The 19,942-nt window shown below is 39.6% G+C and overlaps 1 long non-coding RNA gene across 1 annotated transcript in view; it reads left to right on the top strand.

The window, feature by feature from the left end:
• The window catches only part of LOC136693724 (uncharacterized), a 30,064-nt gene extending 10,416 nt beyond the window's left edge, over positions 1-19,648 (top strand). Inside the window, exon 5 of the long non-coding RNA XR_010802096.1 lies at positions 19,032-19,648. This is a non-coding gene — a long non-coding RNA (uncharacterized lncRNA). The remainder of the gene's footprint in view (positions 1-19,031) is intronic.
• The last annotated feature ends 294 nt before the right edge of the window (positions 19,649-19,942 follow it).

Here is a 19,942-nt window from a genome sequence, read left to right as displayed (position 1 = left end):
ATTCTGCTTGTTTTTGAACTCTTTGAAGAGAATTGCTGAGTTATACCAATAAAGCCACAAGCATGTGTACTGGCACTCTGCTGTCAGGCTTTGTGTCTGTAGCTATAAATTATGGACAGTTTTCAGCACCGAAATTGTAAGCTGTTGTATAATTGATACATGTCTTAGAATTGGAATTTGGTTGCTTCTATTCATAAAGAGAATATTTTATTTCTAATTACAGTGGGATTAGTGTTTTGGGGGAAGAAAGTCAGATGATGAGAGGTCTTGGAGAATTGACTTTGGGTTGACATTTTAAATTGGGTTATACATTATGTGAAATTAGACTGTGTGTGTGTACTTATCAGGTTTATGCAACATTGTGGGAACCAAACCAAACTTACATTGTAAGGACTCATATGCTGATCCCCACAGAATACATTGTTACTTTTTAAGCTGAAGATGTACGTTAAGGTTAGGGTTAGTGTAAGGTTTAGACATAGCTTAGGGTTTGAATACATTTCCATGGTGTCCAGGATATGAATGGAAATCTTTGCAGTTCACAGTTCACTTAAATTTGTGTTTATTTTCAGGACCTCTAAATGGTCCTCATGATCCTGACCCTTATTTATTTATGTATTTATTTATTTCCTTAATCAGCACGAGTGGTAATAACAGCCACCTGGCTCTTGGTTTTGACCCATATCTGTGTAATTTCATGGCAAGTGTCTTCAGATATGGTCCCGTAAATCTAGTGGCCAGAACAGCTTAGAGATCAATAATCCAACTCCTCTTAATTGCCAGGTTTGTTGATGTGGTTAAACAGTACCATAGTGGAATTGCCTTGCAGATACGATTGACTGGATAATACATGACTGAGCATGTGTACAGGTGTTCGCTTATATAGTGGGCTGTAAGTTTCTGTATGACCCTGTGTATTAACATTATACACATAAACATACCTCTCTCTCTCTCTCTCTCTCTCTCTCTCTCTCTCTCTCTCTCTCTCTCTCTTATATATATATATATATATATATATATATATAAAATCTCCCCCACCTCTCTCCTTTCCCTACAGGGGTTCATTTGCACATCTACGTGTTTGCCATTCATTCTCAGTCTCCATGCTGACTGAGGCCTCTTTTCTGTGCTCTGTCTTTTCTTCTCTCTTTTCTTCTGTGTTATTTGTTGGAGAGCGCCTTTTCCTCCATGGCTCCTCCTGTGACTGTGAAGTGTGGAGGCCAGTTGCCAAAAGGCTCTTTTATTTGGCTGAGATAGAGTGCAGCGAGGCTGGCCAGCCACACAGCCCTATTACGGCTCGTCCACTGTGGGGAGATTGCCTGTCTGTGCCCTCTAATTGCTGGGGGCTTTGCGGAGCTGCTGGCTCGGCCTGTGTAATGGACCGCCAGGGCTTTCTGCCTCTGCTCTGCACTGCTAACACTAGCCCAAATACATCCTGGTTCACAATCACACTTTATACACCCCCCCACCCACCCACCCCTTTATCAAACTTCTAACATCTTCACTCCACGTTGCCTCAACATGCTTTCCTTCCAGCTTCTCTTTTATAGCCTAGTCTTTTGTGCCTTTTGTGATAGAGCCTCTCTTTCTCTCTCACTTTCTCTATTATCTTTCCATCCATCTTTTTTTATTTTGATGTTCTCTGTGGTCTCCATATTACGCAAGACATTGCTATGTCACACCAGAAATATCCCTGCAAATGGAGAAGAATAGCCCACTTATGGCTCATGTGGGAGTATGTGTGTGAACATAACAGTCTAAAATGTACTGAAGGCAGTGATTATTCCAAAACTATTTTACAGTGCAGCCAATATTCCGGCCCCCAACACAACCCAATGCTGTTGTCAGTATGCCAGACTCAGGTTAAGTCCAAACCTAGAGTTAATTGGATTAGCCAGATTGTCAGTGGTGAAGCACTCCTGATACTGAATTAATAATCATTGTCAGTGAAGCTCAGCCAGAATTTATTAATGTTTACTTGTCTCCAACATTTGGTTTGTAGCAATCCAGCATACTGCTAACACCAGATTTAGGCTTGTAAACAGTTTCTTCTATTTAATAGCCTACCATGAATATAATATTTTAGCTTGCTATTTACTTCCAAATGTATATTAATTCATTAATTCATTTATTAATTGTCTGTAATCCTTATTCAGTTCAGGGTCTGGAGACTATCCGGAATCATTGGGCACAAGGCAGGAATACACCCTGGAGGGGGCGCCAGCCCTTCACAGGGTCACACACATTCACTCACACACTCACACCTACAGATACTATTGAGTCACTAATCCACCTACCAACATGTGTTATTGGACCGTGACAGGAAACCCCATGTGGACACTGGGAGAACACACCAAACACTAACTGACACTAACTGCTGCACCACCATATGAATATTATAACCAAAATACAAACAGATATAGCTGGAGCTCAAATAAACAAACATTTCTCACTGCTGCCCTCTAAATATGCAGTTAGTTTTTGCGTTTTTTGTGACACTTATGATTTGTTCTGAAATACAGCAACTCTAAATATTCGTCAGCTTAAGTAATTGCAATTCAAGTAAAATTACATTTAAAACTGTACGACTTTTACTGATGTTTGTGAGCAAGAACATATACTGAAATGTAGTAATGTAATGTAATTTTAGTATATTATATCATTTAGGGATGTTTTTCTTTCCTGATAATTTTATGATATGACATTGGCGACCGAATCTGTACTGCTTGAGATCTGAACTGACTTTGTGCTTTTAGGTTTGTTTCACACACTTTTTTTTTTTACTGAAATGAATAATGCAAAAGCTGTTCTGACTGGCAGTTGAAGAAATGAGGAGTGGTCTCTGAGTTTTGCACAGAAGTGTACATATGTACATGCTTGTGTCCTGATGTAAGAGTGCAGATGACAGTGTTATGTGTTTCCTCCGGCATATGGATTTTGTGTGCTGGTTTGTTGGCGCTCTTGTTCTGTCGTCACTTTTCCTCCAGGAGAGCTGATGGGAACATGAGAGTCAGTGCTGCTCTGGAAAACAAAGACACAGAGGAATTTAATATTCCACCATGTGGAAAACAACAATTCCATTCAGCCAGACTTTCCCCTGCTCACAATCACTTAACCTCTGTGTATTCTCGTAAGCTCAGCCAAGGAATCTTTGAATAGGAATGCTGATCTTAGATCAGGTTGCACACACTCAGAATCCAACTTGGGTCCCGTTTAAGAAAAGCAAAGCTGAGCTGAGAAAGGCAGCATTATTCAGATGGGATTTGAGAGAAGGGTTTCTTTCCTCTCGGTTCACCTGCACTCCAAACACTCCATGATCTAACTCCGCTCAGTGTTTATTTTAATTCTCTGTGATTTTTCTTTCCCCTAGGCCTCTGGCAAATGGAGGTGTAATGAAAGTGGAGAAAGATCTTTTTCCACATACTCTCACACACACACACACACACACACTCACAGCTGCTCTAAGGCCATATCTACCAAGGTGGATGATGTCATGTAGCCAGTTGCGAGTTGATTAACATACTGTGGAAACTATTAAACAGAAAGGCAGTATTTTTGTGTGTGTGCTTGATGCATCAATGCTTATTTCAATGACCAGTTGTAGTTTAATGTGCAATTTTTATGTAATGGAGGAAAATAGAAAGTTTCAAATAGGCAGAAGACTCATTTTGAATGTATATAGTAAAAGGCAAACATAGCAGTATTATTGCAGTATTTTACAGTATTAAGTAATCAGACAGTAAGAAGCATTAATATACAATTAATTGACGTCACAATTAATCATTAAGTAATGACAGATACAAGAACAAACTTTATTATTATTTATTTTAGGATTTTATAAAACCTAGGAAAATGCTAGTAAATGCTAGATCTTCCTACATCTACCATTTAATAGAGTGTAAGAGTAAGAAAGAAGCCCCTTGGTCAGATAAAACAAACGGGTCATAAACTTAAGTGCCATTTAGGTAAGAAAAATATCATCTCAACTTAAGTATGGGGGTGGCAGCCTCATGTTGTGAGCTTTGAAGTAGGAGGAATGTTTAGAAATAGTGAACATTAAAAGTGACCTATGGGCTGGGATGTATGGGCTGAACTGTAAAAGTATGAACATAGAGGTCAGCAAGCTTGACTGAATTCCACCTGTTGTATAAGGTGGAATTGGCTAATATTTTAATAACAAGGCTGCTGAAAGTGTTTAATTGAGGTTAAGTATTTTAAAAACAAAAGTGCATGTAAACTTTTGATTTTTCGATTTAAAAAATGGATTTAGTAAATAAAACAAAAATAAACAACTTTAATTTGAAATGATTTATTTTAGAAAATATATTACACAAAATTTATCAAACACACAGAACATACAATGACAAGAAATCGGCATGAATGTGAAAAATTGTTTGAAAGGGTCTGTGTATCTGTAAACGCTTGACCTCAACTGTAATCTACAGTATTATTGTGTACATTTATACAGCTGTTATGTTTAAAACATTTCTTAAGCTGACCCTTAGGTGTACCCATCATAGACCAGGCTGAAGACTTGTGTACTGCTGCTTGTGTACTGTCTTACTATAATAGAATAAAAAACATAATAGAAGGTGCTAGAATAGCCCTTCCGTAGCCATTTAAATATAGTCATAACTATACAGGTGCTGGTCATAAACTTAGAATATCATGAAAAAGTTGATTTATTTCAGTAGTTCCATTCAAAAAGTGAAATATGTATATTATACTCTTTCATTACACACATACTGATATATTTCAAGTGTTTATTTCTTTAAATTTGATGATTATAACTGACAGCTAATGAAAACCCCAAATTCAGAATCTCAGAAAATTAGAATATTGTGAAAAGGTTCAATATTGAAAAGACCTGGTGCCACACTCTAATCACACGCTAATTAACTCAAAACACCTGCAAAGGCCTTTAAATGTTCTCTCAGTCTATTTCTGTAGACTACACAATCATGGGGAAGACTGCTGACTTGACAGTTATTAAAAAGACAACCATTGACACCTTATATAAGCAGGGCAAGACACAAAAGGTCATTGTAAAGAGGCTGGCTGTTCACAGAGCTCTGTGTCCAAGAACATTAATAGAGAGGCAAAAGGAAAATATGTGGTAGAAAAAAGTGTACAAGCAATAGGGATAACTGCACCCTGGAGAGGATTGTGAAACAAAACCCATTCAAAAATGTGGGGGAGATTCACAAAGACTGGATTGCAGCTGGAGTCAGTGCTTCAAGAACCACCACGCACAGACGTATGTAAGACATGGGTTTCAGCTGTCGCATTCCTTGTGTCAAGCCACTCTTGAACAAGAGACAGCGTCAGAAGCGTCTCGCCGGGTCTAAAGACAAAAAGGACTGGACTGCTGCTGAGTAGTCCAACGTTATGTTCTCTGATGAAAGTAAATTTTGCATTTCCATTGGAAATCAAGGTTCCAGAGTCTGGAGGAAGAGAGGAGAGACACAGAATCCACGTTGCTTGAGGTCCAGTGTAAAGTTTCGAAAGTCAGTGATGGGGTGCCATGTCCTCTGCTGGTGTTGATCCACTGTGTTTTCTGAGGTCCAAGGTCAAAGCAGCCGTCTACCAGGAAGTTTTAGAGTACTTCATGTTTCCTGCTGCTGACCAACTTTATGGAGATGCAGATTTCAATTTCCAACAGGACTTGGCACCTGTGCACAGTGCCAAAGATACCAGTACCTGAGCCCCAACTAAGTATTGAGTGCTGTACATGTTCATATTTTTCATGTTCACACTTTTCAGTTGGCCAGCGTTTCTAAAAATCCATTCTATTTTTGTATTGGTCTTAAGTAATATTGAAATTTTCTGAGATACTGAATTTGGGGTTTTCATTAGTTCTCAGTTATAATCATCAAATTAAAAGAAATAAACACAAAATATATCAGTCTGTGTGTAATGAATAAGTATAATATACAAGTTTTACTTTTTGAACGGAATTACTGAAATAAATCAACTTTTTCTTGATATTCTAATTTTATGACCAGCACCTGTATACATGTGTAAATGCATTGCTTTAATTTAAACGTTTTATGGTTTAAGGTTGAATAGATGGGATAAATGTGATTAGTTGCATGTAAGAACACAGTATAATTTGATTGTTTGCCATTCCTTATTTGAATTCTTTGACACTTTATATGCCATTGAGATATATATATATATATATATATATATATATATATATATATATATATATATATATATATATATATATATATATAAATCTATATTTTCTTCCTATATTAAATATTATCCACATTTTCCAGTGCTAGGATGAACATTTGGATGAACATTTCACCAACTTCTATTAAAATTGTTTATTTACCAGATAAAATATTCTTCACCACTTTGACCACATCAGAATACAGCTCCGTGCTTACGACAAACATTTACACAAAAAATTTGCTATGAAGATGTATAAAAGAAAATCCAAGCTTGTATTTTAATTAATTTATCTATGTATTTGCTGCATGTTTCTGTTGTTTCTCATCAACTTTTTAATAAGTCTTAAAAACTCAATGTTTTTTAAAATCTTGCCAGCCTGCTCACTCAGGGTCAACACTGAATATTGGGCAAGAAAATGTGATTCATGTTTCAAAGCTGTGAAGTCTGGCTTTCGTCTCCTTATGCTACAAACTTGGATTAAAAATACATTTCAAGGTTTCCAATAATTTATTAAACAGCCAGTTAGAGTAGTTGCTTCATGGCCCATACCTTTTAAATGAGTCTAGCGGCTGTATTCTTCTGTCTGTGGCTCAGAATCTCCAATGAACAAAACAGAATTACTGAGCAATAAAATTACCACGTACCACTTACCAGCTGTATCAGCCATACCAAAAATATAACTTTTGGTATTTACACTCACTTCCATTGACCAAACATTTTGTAGTTCCACTGTTACACTATTTCAATGTAATAAACCTGTTCACACATCATTACTTAACAAGACAAATATGATATAACCAGTGAAATACATGTATCTCCCAAAATAGTAGAAAGCAAAAAAAACTTAACTTTCAATGGTATTCCGTGTAAAGTTTTATTTCAAGTAGCATTTCTATTGGTCCATTCATCATAGACACTATGCTTAGCCATGAATATGTCTAAACATATGGAAAGTACTACTACTCTAAAAAAAAAAAAAAAAAAAAATCTCAGGGGCATTACATAGCAATCAGTCACAAATAAATATAAAATAAAGGATCTGAGTTCCTGAACAATTTATTTAAACCCAGGATTCACACAGCTAGTTTTTTTTATGTCCATTGTCACTGGCCATATGAACTTTGGATCTTAAATCCTGAGTAAAGTAGATGACAATAAATTTGGTTTGCTTTATTACTGCTCATATATATAATTGTTTTATTTTTTTCTTCCTGTCAGGTTGTCTAAGTTTTGCTTCTGTTATAATCATGCAGCATTAGGAGTCTTGTCTGAGGACTCTTAATTTTAAAGCATGCTGTTTCAACCCAGTTGGTGTGTTCTCCCCGTGTCCGCGTGGGTTTCCTCCGGGTGCTCCGGTTTCCTCCCACAGTCCAAAAACACACATTGGTAGGTGGATTGGCAACTCAAAAGTGTCCGTAGGTGTGAGTGTGTGAGTGAATGTGTGTGTGTGTTGCCCTGTAAAAGATTGGCGCCCCCTTCAGGGTGTATTCCTGCCTTGCGCCCAATGATTCCAGGTAGGCTCTGGACCCACCACGACCCTGAACTGGATAAGCGCTTACAATGAATGATGAATGAATGAATGAATGTTTTAACCCAAGCTAGGAATCACACTCTGGTCTGCCACATGGTAATGGTGTTATCCTTTACAATATACAATGTCAGGACACTGTCCATTAATCCATGGTCTGAGTTTAGTATACTTTCTATTAGACCTTAATTTCCTGAGAAGAGAGAGTGTTGCCTTATTATTATTATTATTATTATTATTATTATTATTATTATTATTATAAATGTAAATTACAATGTCCTAGAAGTAAGATTATTATTATTGGAGACTAAGCTACAAAATATAACAAGGATGTCCACAGTGCTGTAATTCTCTTAGTGACAGTGTAGCAGATTTGATGTGACAGGCCTATGTTTACCTGGAAGAGGCATTGACCCACTTACATTGACTTATCCTCTCAGTAAAAGACTTATCGTCTCTAGTAAAAGCAATGGAGCATCTCTATCATGTATAACGTGTTCCAAAAGACACTATGTGCAGGCTTTCCAAAAGTGGTTTCTTAAAATTTTAAGCTTCTATCCAAAAAACAGAAGGAAGTCGACAGTAGAGCACTGTTGGGTAATACATGAGTTTGGAGAGAGATATGATTAGCCTTTAGCTGTATATTGTTTTGAGTTGCCCTGTATGAAGAAATGCTAAAGTGTAAACAATCATAGAGAACAAATGGCATTCATATGCCTGATCTGATGTGCTCTGTTCTGCAGTTGAAGCCTGTGAAGACAGTGTGTGAAGCAGAGTGTTTATCTCTTTATTGAAGCAGTGCAGAGATTACACAGTGTGTAGAGCTCTTTCCACAGCTTTTTTAGCTTCCACACTGCCTATGAATCAGAGCAAGATCCTTATATCTCAGTCTCCTGCACTTTGTGTGGGGGTTATGGGGGATATAATTTCATACTTCATAGCGTATGCGGTACTAGCACACTGCCACCCCTGTCTAAATTTCCCACAGGGATTTTTACTACTTTTTTTGCAAAGACTTTTATGTTCAGTCATCGTGGAAAAAAAACAGTTGCACCCAGAAGGAATGTCAGACTGCAGTGATATTTAGAATGAAGATAAAGGTTACAAGGAGCATTAAATTATTAAAAAATTTAGTCTGATATGGGCAATATTTATTGAGCTACACATACAGACGGAGTGTCCCACAGTATCACGGTGGGCCGCCATGTTTGCTAACGCACCATGCCAGATGTGTTTGAATGGAGGTTCCTAATGGTGTTTTATGATAAACCATCCCATGTCTGTAATGAAGACCATAGGTTTTCTGGGATATGCCAGTTACAAACCATGACAACAAACCGTTCATCACTGACCACGGTGTCTCCACACTCAGATTCATGATTTATGAACCCACCAAGATGCAGCTGTAGTTGTTGGGTTGTGAACTTGGAAATTTGGAATTGTGTATTTTCCGTTCCTGTTCCATCTGTATTCTATAAGGCTTTAGTTCTTTAGCTGTTCTTAGAAAAGTCACTTTCCAGCTTAATTCCAGATTAAACACAGGTTGTAAAATACATTGTACTGAAGCTTGTGACAGACAGACAAATTAAAACTCCTTTAATAATGATCCATGATATTGAGTTACCCCATTTTTCCATTTAGTACAACTGAACGAATGCACTGATGGCAAGCACTCATACTCACAATTTGCGACAAATAAAGTTTGTATGTACATCCGAGACAAAATTGAAAATCAAAGCATGATTGGTTGCAAATTTGTTCAGGATTTATGTTGGGTTTTTTTAAGTTTTATTTTTTTTTCATACACTTTCTAAGACGTTTCAGAAGGACCTTGGGTTACCCCAGTGGGAGTGATTCTAAATATTATGTGATACAATTTCTCAGGCTGAATGGGTTGTTTTTAAAGCTTGTCCAAACTAGCAACGGTTACTACCAAAGAATGCATTTGTATGTGGAGCAAGGTTAGGTCAATTGAATTGAGAAGCGTGTGTGTGTAACAGAGAGCGATAGAGAGAGATTGGAGGCGGGTTGGTGGTGAGCCGCTGCAGAAGGCTTTAGCTCAGAGAGGATCAGATCTGGCTGCCTTTCCTAAATCCTTTGTTTTCTCCTTCCCTCCCTGGCACTGTGCGATGAGCTATTCCCCAGAACACAGGCATTTAGACACACACACATATGCACACACATACACCCCACCCACACTCTTCCTTGCTTGGAAGATGTAATCACAGTCCCTTGTGATTGGAGGCAGTGCATTAGATGAGTCAGGCTGCTCTATCTGCCGCCAGATTAGCGCCATAGCTCGCTGTCATCATGAAGCTGTCACTCTGCTGCGTGGCCCATACTTTCGTCCAGATACGGGGTGTTTGGCCCCACGCCTTTGTACTGTGTGTATGTCTGTGCATTTGTTACGTCAAGGATGGCAGGCCTTGATATTTTCACTCCCCCACCTCATTCTCTGTTCCCATATCTGTCAAAACATGTCTGAAATCAGTGGTAGCAGCATTAGCACAGTTGTTTAGATCAGTGTTGAGAGCCTAGTGCTTTATTTATGAGAGCGATCCTCCGAGCTCCTGGAGCGTGATGCCTCTCTGCCTGGCAGCCTTTTCTCACTGATTTTATTTGGAGAGCAGCCTTTCGTGCATTGTGAGGCACCAGCTGGAGCAGTGTGTGTGCCATTAGTCAGAGCGGCTGGAGGAGGAGGACTAACTGCACTAACACACCACCAGGCAGACTCCTCTCCCTTAGCCTCCATCCATCACACTCTCACAGGCAAGGGGAGGGAGAGAGGCAGGAGAAATAGAGGTCGCAGGGGAGCGATTTGGAGAATATGTAGCTACTTGTTCAGACAGCAAAGGCCAAACAGACGCCCACTCTCCACCCTAGTTCAAATTTACATTGATCAAGAGACAGCCCGTAATTGCAGCACTTATTAAAAATACATCCTGTTTGTGATAGGGCAGTAAATGAAGGGGTTAAGAGATGAATGAAATTTCCACTCATTTGGCCTGTTTAGCCTAAGACAACTCATAACATCCTTATCAACAACATGAATCCTTACATTCCATGGGAATTTTGAAAGATATCACAATTAAAAGCTGTGATCAAAATGTCCCCCTAATCCCTCATTAGTATTGTGTATTATAGTGAGGCACTATTTAGTTGACTAAGTTGCACTAGAAGCACAAGTGAATTCGGACACTTCCACTGTCCGTTGCTTAGTAACAAAGAAATTTGCAGTGCAATTTTTGGTCCACGTTCAGCTCATGTAGTGAGCTACAATGTTTACTATACATTACAAGTGCGTTGTTAGACATTATGCCCTCAAAATCACACTCAAATTCAACTTTATGATTCGGGCACTCAGGAGAAAAATGGCTGACATACTCAGATGTGCCCTAAAATGTAAATAGGGAGCTATTTCGGTAACAGCCATAGTCTGTACTCCATCTTTTACAATGCATACATTGTTAGCCTTCTTTCATCCTGTTCTGGTGGTTGTGGCAAAGTATGCAAATAACCAATGATAATTACAGAAATACAAAGTACACCTTATGGTAAGTGGCGCTGATGAAATGGATAGTGAGTGTAGAACTAAGGAAGTTGTTTTAATGTTATGGCGGATTGGTGTATTGAAGTATGGCATGTGTCTGTGTTGTGTCTGAGATGCAAGACTTTGAGGACCTGTGGAAAAACAGTAATTGTGCAGTTGCTGTTGACAATATCTGACAGTGTAGGAGCAACAACACCCACACAATCTTCATATGTTTCATTTAATTACCCACAACATCGTTCTGCTTTCACTTTGTTTTCCATTTCAGTCTGTCAGTGCATTCACACAGGGTTCAATATAATACTCACTTCAGCTCAAGTGTAGTGCTCCAGAGCTGAATCGTGGGAGATGACCATGAGTGACCATCACTTTGATGTCTGTAGAATGCATTTTCAGATGTGAGCAACTCATTACCCTGACTGTAACACACTGACTCACTCATTCATCATTCACTCACATACACATCCGTACACTCATTCATATACTCCCCCACTAATAAATTACACACACATAAACACTCAATCTCTCACTTCCTCACTTATTTACTCACTCACTCATTCATTGATGAATTTTTTATTTATTCACTCATTCATTCTCTCCTTCACCCTTTTATTATTCAGCATCAAACATTCACTCACCCTTTCACTCTCTCACTCATTCATACTCACATTCACTTAATTACTTCATACACTCACTCATTCATACGCTTACTCTCACAATCACTCAAGCCCTCACTCATTCATTATTCACTCACATTCTTTCATTCATATACACACATTTACTCACTCCTGCACCCGTTTATTTACTTATTCATATAGTTTTATTTATATACACTCTCACTCACTCCCTTGCGTTTGTCAGGTTGAGGGATTGTCCAGAAGGTGGCGCTGGTATCACTGTGTGCATGGTGAACATGCTGCTGTGCCTCAGTGACAGAGTTATGAAAACACTGGCCATGGCGAGGCCTGTAAGCAGCTGAAGTATAGCTGATGAATTTAAGCAGTGTGTGTTTTCTGTGTTTAAGTCGTTTGTATGTCTGGCTGTTCTGCGCCTCGTTCCTTGAGTTTTTATTTATGGCAGCTGAAAGCTCGGAGGAGCACTTCTCTGAAACAGGCATTCCTCGCCCCCAGGCAGCCAATGAAAATGGAGTTCCACACTGAAACCGCAGATCAGAAGAGGACGAGTGGAGGGAGCAGAGGGGCTAGCTCACCTACCCCAAATCCCCCACTCCCCCTCACATCTTTACCTCTCCCTTTCTTTTCTGTCTCTTTCCCTCTCTGTCTGTTTTCCCTTGCTTATCTGCTTCACACCAGGAGGGAGGTGATTATTTATTTATGCTGGCGGTTCAATATTCATGTTTTTTCTTTCCTTCTTTCAGTGCGATCCGTGAGGAGCTTTGGCGCTGGAGCCTGACCCCCTGTTAGGTTCATAGTCCATTGACGTGTGTGTGTGGGCGTACAGTATGCACGTATGTTCATTAAAACTCTCCTGCCAGCTTTAGGTGCTTCTTATAAAGCAGTCACTGTAGGATTGGTATCCCATGTGTCTCGTGCCAGAGGTTCTTACTAGGGCTGTCAGAATGCATTGATGCATAATGATACCTCAGTCTTAACAGGGATTTAGTTCTCTTGGTTTTGAAATGTTACTGTTGATTATAATATTTTTGGCCAAAGATTCTCGTTATTTGCCAGTGTAAAAATTTGTTTATATTTTATGCTCTGTAAACACCTACATTCCCCTGAGTTTAGAACTGCGAGCCAATCTTCAGCTCTAGTCTTTAAAGACTATGCTTGTGATTTTAATGAAAATACACTTTTTATAAAACTCAGACCACCATTTGCTAGCTCTTTGGTTTGTTTGCGCACTGGAAAATGCTCAGGTGTTTGAACAAAGCCCTAGTTCAATACATGAGGGGAAGAATATTATGGGTCTCGGCCCGAAACGGCTCAGGCTTTTTCTCTGTGAGTTGCTGGCTGAGCCACAGTCAAGAAACAGCATCTGGACAGCGGAGGGACCTCAGTACGTTGTTAAGCATGAAAAGAGATGAAGATGGTGCTCTATTTCTGCTATAAACGTGGGGAATATTGACTTATTTTTACCGTTTTGGATTACTCAAGGTGGAACTGACTGCAAACTGTAGGGGCAGGGAGCAGCCCTAATGGCCAAAGAGGATCAGGCTTGGTACCGGAAGGTTGCCTGTTCAATCCCCAAGACCGGTAGGAACATCCATGGCTGAAGTGTCCTTGAACGAGGCACTGAACCCCCAAATGCTCCCCAGGCACCCAGGTGGAATGCCTACCGCTCTGTGTGTGTTCACCCCTAGTGCACTAGTGTGTGTGTGTGTTCACTGCTATACATGGGTTACATGCGGAAGACACATTTCGTTATACGCTGTACAATGACAAATAACTGCACATTATGCATTATAAACTCAAGAGTCCATTAACTGCATGAAAGGAAACACAGACCGAAAGTGCTTCAAAACTAAACAACTCAGTTGATTACCACAGAAACTCTACTACAGATGAGTTTCTCTGGTAATTCAAACAGTGAGTAACACTTACAGACAAGTTCAGCTGCAGCCATCTACACACTTCAGTCAGTTTCTTACTCAAATGTACCGTTCCACCTTAAAAGATGCAGAGCTTTTCCAGAATCATCTATGTTGTCTATATTTCTGAATAACAGTAAACAATAAACTGAACAACATCACATAGCGTAACTGAGCAGCCACTAGAAAACTCATCATGCTTGAAGGGGAACACAAAATGCCTATTCCTGTTACAGCAGCTTGTGTTGTCCAGAGTGTTGGAGGGGACAGGGAGAGTCATTATGCTGTCATCAACTAGTAAATTATTCATTATCTGTAACCACTAATCCAGTTCAGGGTTGTGGTGGGTCTGGAGCCTACTTGGAATCACTGGCGCAAGGTGGGAACACACCCTGACCGGGGTGCCAGTTCTTCATAGGGCAACACACACACACCTACGGACACTTTTGAGTCACAAATCCATCTACCAATGTGTGTTTTTGGACTGTGGGAGGAAACCGGAGCACCCGGAGGAAACCCACGCGACACAGGGAAAACACACCAAACTGCTCACAGACGGTCACCCAGAGCTGGACTTGAACCCACAACCTCCAGATCCCTGGAGCAGTGTGACTGCAACACTACCTGCTGCGCCACCATGCCACCCACTGGTAAATTACATGGATCAAATTACAAACCAGGGCACGGTAGTGCAACAGGTAGTGCTGCTATCACACAGCTCCAGGGACCTGGAGGTTGTGGGACTGTCTGTGAGGAGTTTGGTCTGTTCTCCCTATGTCCGTGTGGGTTTCCTCCCACGGTCCAAAAACACACGTTGGTAGGTGAATTGGTGACCCAAGTAGTCGGTACGTGTGAGTGAATGTGTAAGTGTGTGTTGCCTGCAAAGGACTGGTGCCCCCTTCAGGGTGTGTTCCTGCCTTGCACCCAGTGAGGATGAATGAAATTAAATTACAAAACTAAAATTTCAATCAAAATTTGAATTGATGTGTAGGATTTAATAATGAATTGAAATGAATCATTTCCCGAAGAACTGCAGTCAAATTCCAGCTGTTACCTATGCATGCATTACATTAGCATTGCTGGTGTAAATTCTCTTCTCATGCCTGCTAATGAATTCATTCAGCAAAGAGAGCATGCTCTGGAGCATTAGGCTTTAACTCCAGCACAAACGGCACTGACTGCAGTATTCATACGTGTTGTGACAGCTCCAGCCCCATTACGATCGATTAATGTGTAGTGCCTCTGAACAGCCTGGTCTGTAAGTGCTATTGTATTGAGTGCATTATTTCAGTTGAACTCAGAAACATTTCATGTTAATTCATTTTGGCTGAATTGCAGGAGGACAAGCCGTCTGACCGCTGCTCCTGATCATGGTGATAAAGTGTTTTATTTTGCAATGGCATGAAATTAAAATGACAGATTTATTTAGCAGGTGATTAATCAGTGGAGACAAATGGAATGGTGTGTGTGTGTCTGTGTGTGTGTGTGTGTGTGTGTGTGTGTGTGTGTGTGTGTGGACCAAAAAAATTCATTTAGGAGCAGCTGTGCTCCAGCTATTTTTTTTTTTACTAGTACTGTGTTTTTACAGAAAAATATGAGCTGTCGGTCAGAATAGGAAAATTGAAAAAATAGTAAAAGTTATGTATTTATATGTAGTGCTCACTGGGGTTGATTGATATTCCAGTGTGTTAGCCTCTGCAGCTCAGGACGGACTCACAGTGTGTTTGGATTTCCCTGCAGAGACCCCTGGGTGCACTTGGATCTCATCCAAGCCACACACACACACACTCTCTCACAATAACTCTACAAAGCTCATATCAAATCTGCAATTCCATATGATTTTCCTCTCGTTGCTGTACCTGTGGTAAGTTTCTCACACTGCTCCAATATGATGTTTTCAGAATATTCTTTTAACATTTAATACACTTGCTAGTCCTTCTACATTTCATTTTTGAAAGCAAACTTATATCAACTGGAATTTTTTTTTTTAAAAGGCTACTATAAATATGCCCACATTTGATTTTGATCAAAATTGTCAGGATTTGCACCACAAAGGGCACTATTTACAAATAGTCCTTCACATTTAGGGACCACTCTGTGGACCCTCACCCCATTCTGTTATGAGTGTAGTTTGGCATGGTCTTTTGTGTAAAGACACCTTTCTTCTGCATATGGCACATTCCTGGACTCTCTGGGAGTGTAGCCTGTCTTTTTTAGACTCAATCAAGTCTTTACATAATTTGTGCAATAGCAGCCAAATAGAACTGCAGAATAACTATACCAGAATTACTGTCACTGGGAGATTATCTTTTTTAAAAAAACAGTAGCTTCTGAACTCTCTTCAGTCTAAGCACCACTCTTTATTATGTTTACCTCAGTCTTGTTAGCACAGTGTGTGTGCGCATCAAATTTCTGATACATGCTTGGATACACCCATTAGCTGTGGTAACAACACAGCCAGCAATGTAGTACAGAAGGCTTTATTTGCCAAGTGGAAAATGATTATATATTTTTATATGTGTGGATCACATGGATCTGAATGTGTCCTGAGCATCACAGGGCATGAGCAATGTGTTGTTTAGGATGGTAAGGATGGTACAGTGGAACCTCTATCTACGAACTTGATCCGTTCCGTGACCCGGTTCGTAAGCGGAAAAGTTTGTTTCTCGAGTCAATTTTCCCCATTTAAAATAATGGAAAAGCAATTAATGTGTTCCAGCCCACGCCGAAAGTCACCCTTCCTGCACTGATATATGTTTACAACACTCTCAAATTAGTAAAAAAAAAAATACATTGCAATACATAGCATTACTAAAAATAAAAAAGGAATACAGTGTGAACAGTAATAAGAAAGAAATAAAAAAGTTTTAAGTGGTTACATATCGCTACCTTGAAGACGTGACGACTGGAGGAGTAACACAGGCACTGGCTGTATGACAGGAGGTGGGGGTTTGGTGGAATAACGGAGAGTAGGCGGGTGAATGTGGGAAGACGAAGCATAGATACGGCTTAACTTGGCACGAATTTTGATGTCTGCTATTTACACTAATGCTAAATTGCTAAAGCTACACTTTGCTAATCTTAAAAGCTCACTCAAGTCTGGGGGCTGGGAGACTCGCCTATTGGGGTCAGTGGCCATTTCCAGCCGCCGGCTCGGCGGAGGCTCGGGTTCGTTTCTAGAGTCATGGTTCGTTGGTGGAGGCAAAAAATATTCAAATGTCCGGTTCGTATCTTGGAAAGTTCGTTAGTATAGGCGTTCGTTAGGAGAGGTTCCACTGTACTTTGTGCTTCTAATATTTATAGTACTTTTTATAATTGTTACATTGTTTTTGGAGTTACTGGTTTTGACTTTCTATACGATTTAATTTTAAATGTTTACATTTGTACACTATGGTCCTAGGGTTGTGGGTTCGAGCCCCACTCTGGGGGACTCTCTTTATTAACTAAGGTTATAATATTTTTCAGTTAGAAAATCAACAAAATGTCATCATTTTGGAACTGGCACACAATGCATTTTACCTGTCAGATATTTCACAAATCCGGGTTCAAAACACTGCTTTGTCTCTTAATCCTGACTTTAAGTGTGATTACAGACAGGGAGGAATGGCTGTCCAATCTCAGATCAAATAAATAAAGGCTTTGTGTTCAGTGCATTAATCTGATGGTCAAGTGCTAACAACAGATGTTTACACTTGAAGTGGCTCCTTTAGTAGGATTATTAGAGATTGGACATTAGGGGCATAATCCCAGAGCAGACCGTGTACATAAAGACAGCAGAGTTCAAATAGAGGCCACTGGGGCTCAACGTGCACACACACACACACACACTCCCACAGCCCTGTGCCAGAGAAAACTGCTCAGCTGTCCGACAGGGATGGAGAGCTGTTGTTAGAGTGGACTTACTGTGAAGTGCTTACAACCCATACTTGCTGATTTTCATATGCAAGATAGTCTAATGTTTATAGAGTGTTATAAAATGAAGTGTAAAACTAGTCTCAGTGCTGACTACAGCAGCACTATAACTATAACAAAGCCACTACTAAAAGACATATTATAAAAGACAGCTGTGGAAAACATAAGCTCCTGTTTACTGGAGGATTTTGGGTTTATTAGCATTAATGTCAAAAGACAATATGAATGTTGATGATACAGATGTATCCAAACAGATTAACACGTAACGTGCTGAACAGACTTAGCAAGCATGTATGACCGTACCAGAATTTTGAGAACAGTGTTGCCAAGAAAGAGATGATCTACAGCGGCCTAAGGTCACCATGCCCCATTTCAGATATCTGACAGAGTGGTATAAAGCCCCCCAGCTTTAGGCTGATTAGCTTTGGGACAGTGCTCTCTGGACTCATGGAGCTCCATATCGTGTCCGTGGAATGAGTTGGAGTGGTGTTTGTGATCTAGAACTAATCATCCAGCATCAGAGCTTGGCCTCAATATATGTGACTGAATACAGCCAAATCCTGATACGTTTCAACATATGGCCCCACTAGAAGGGTAAAGGTGGTTACCGCAGCAACCTGGGGACAAACTCCTCTTAGCTGGTGTTTGCTTTGGCTAAAATATATTCTCAGCACTCTGTCTAACTGCCTCCACTTTGCTTTGTTCATGTGTCATGACTGGGAAATAAAAATTCTAAACAGCAGTTTAGGAGTAGCCATTTGCTTTGAGCAAATCTGTCTAAAATATAGATTTTAAATAAGTAAATTTTAAATTATGGACTGGCCTAAGGATTGTTAGCCACATTATTTACCATATTCCATATATGACAGCCTGTGATACAAGTCTTAATCCCTGTTTAGAGAACCATTTAAATTTGATCCCGTTGGAATTATTATTAACACTTTTTGGATTTGCTCCACTGTCATAGGACAGTTTTCATAAGAACTATATTGGTTTTAGGATAGTGTACTCTAGTAGCTTTGTTAGTACTTTATCCTCACATTCATAAACCTGGAACCCAGGGCCAAAGCCATGGAGGAAAATAAGAAAATAGAAGTTGGTTGTTTTGTTTGAAATACATGTTTTAAAAATGATTGCATTTCTATTTTAAATCACTGTTTTATTATACCTCTGTGGAAAGAGTTGCTGTGTTGTAATGTTCTAATGTTGGCTTTGCTAATTATTCTCTCTCTCTCTCTCTCTCTCTCTCTCTCTCTCTTTCTCTCTCTCCCCTTCGCTCTCTCTCTCTCTCTCTCCTTCTTCTGTAGGAGACTTGTGCTCAATTTCCATTTTTATGAACAATCAGGTTGCCTCTGTCAGAAAGAGGGATGGAGGAGTGTGGGGGGGATCAATGTCACCCTCCTGCTGAATAGCAATGAGCCTCAGCCAGCAGGAAGCTGAATGCTATTACCGCTGTTACTGTGGGTTGGTGGTACATTGGGAAAATACTACATTCAGCCTGGCTGATGTTCCTCTAGCCAGTGGGTTTGCTATCTGAAGGAAACGATGATTGAATTATGTGCGTGAAAAAACACTATTGACTAATTTTTACAATAGAAATCTTGGCTTGCTAACTTAAAACAAATCCATAATGCATAACTGTATAATGGAACTGATGTGTAAACAGTTGTTTGTGAACCACCATTGAGTTTTTGTATGAAATGCTTTGTATGGGCATTGTAACAGTTGTATGGTAATTAACCTTTTCCAGCTGTTCTTGTATTTGTGCTCTTTGAATGTTTTAAGAAGTATTTAGCCGAGTGTAAACATATCCACTACTGTGAACAATTGAAACTTGTTAACTTTGTTTTCATCTTAAGCATTTAATTATGTAGAAATACAAAAGGAATTCATTTTTAAGCCGATCTTACCTAAGGTTTCGGAGAACATGCTTTTAAAATTGAGATGCCTATAACACTAGCCACTTAATATTGAATAAACATCAGGAATGCAGAAGCAGGGTATATGTTGTAGTGTGATAAAGCATACACTAATTAGAGACATGGTATTTATTAAATGCCTTCTGACTGCTTCTAGGCTTCATGTCACTGAAACCAGCAATTCAGGGAGAACAGGTGAAAAGAAAAGAGAGAGGGAGAGAGAGAGTGAGAGAGAGAGAGAGATGAGGCAATTAATCACTTCCACCTGGAGACCTGATCCATTAAGTCATTTAGTCATG

The sequence above is a fragment of the Hoplias malabaricus genome, chromosome 4, assembly GCF_029633855.1.
Source record: "Hoplias malabaricus isolate fHopMal1 chromosome 4, fHopMal1.hap1, whole genome shotgun sequence".
NCBI lineage: Eukaryota > Metazoa > Chordata > Actinopteri > Characiformes > Erythrinidae > Hoplias > Hoplias malabaricus.
This window is presented reverse-complemented; position numbering and strand designations above follow the sequence as displayed.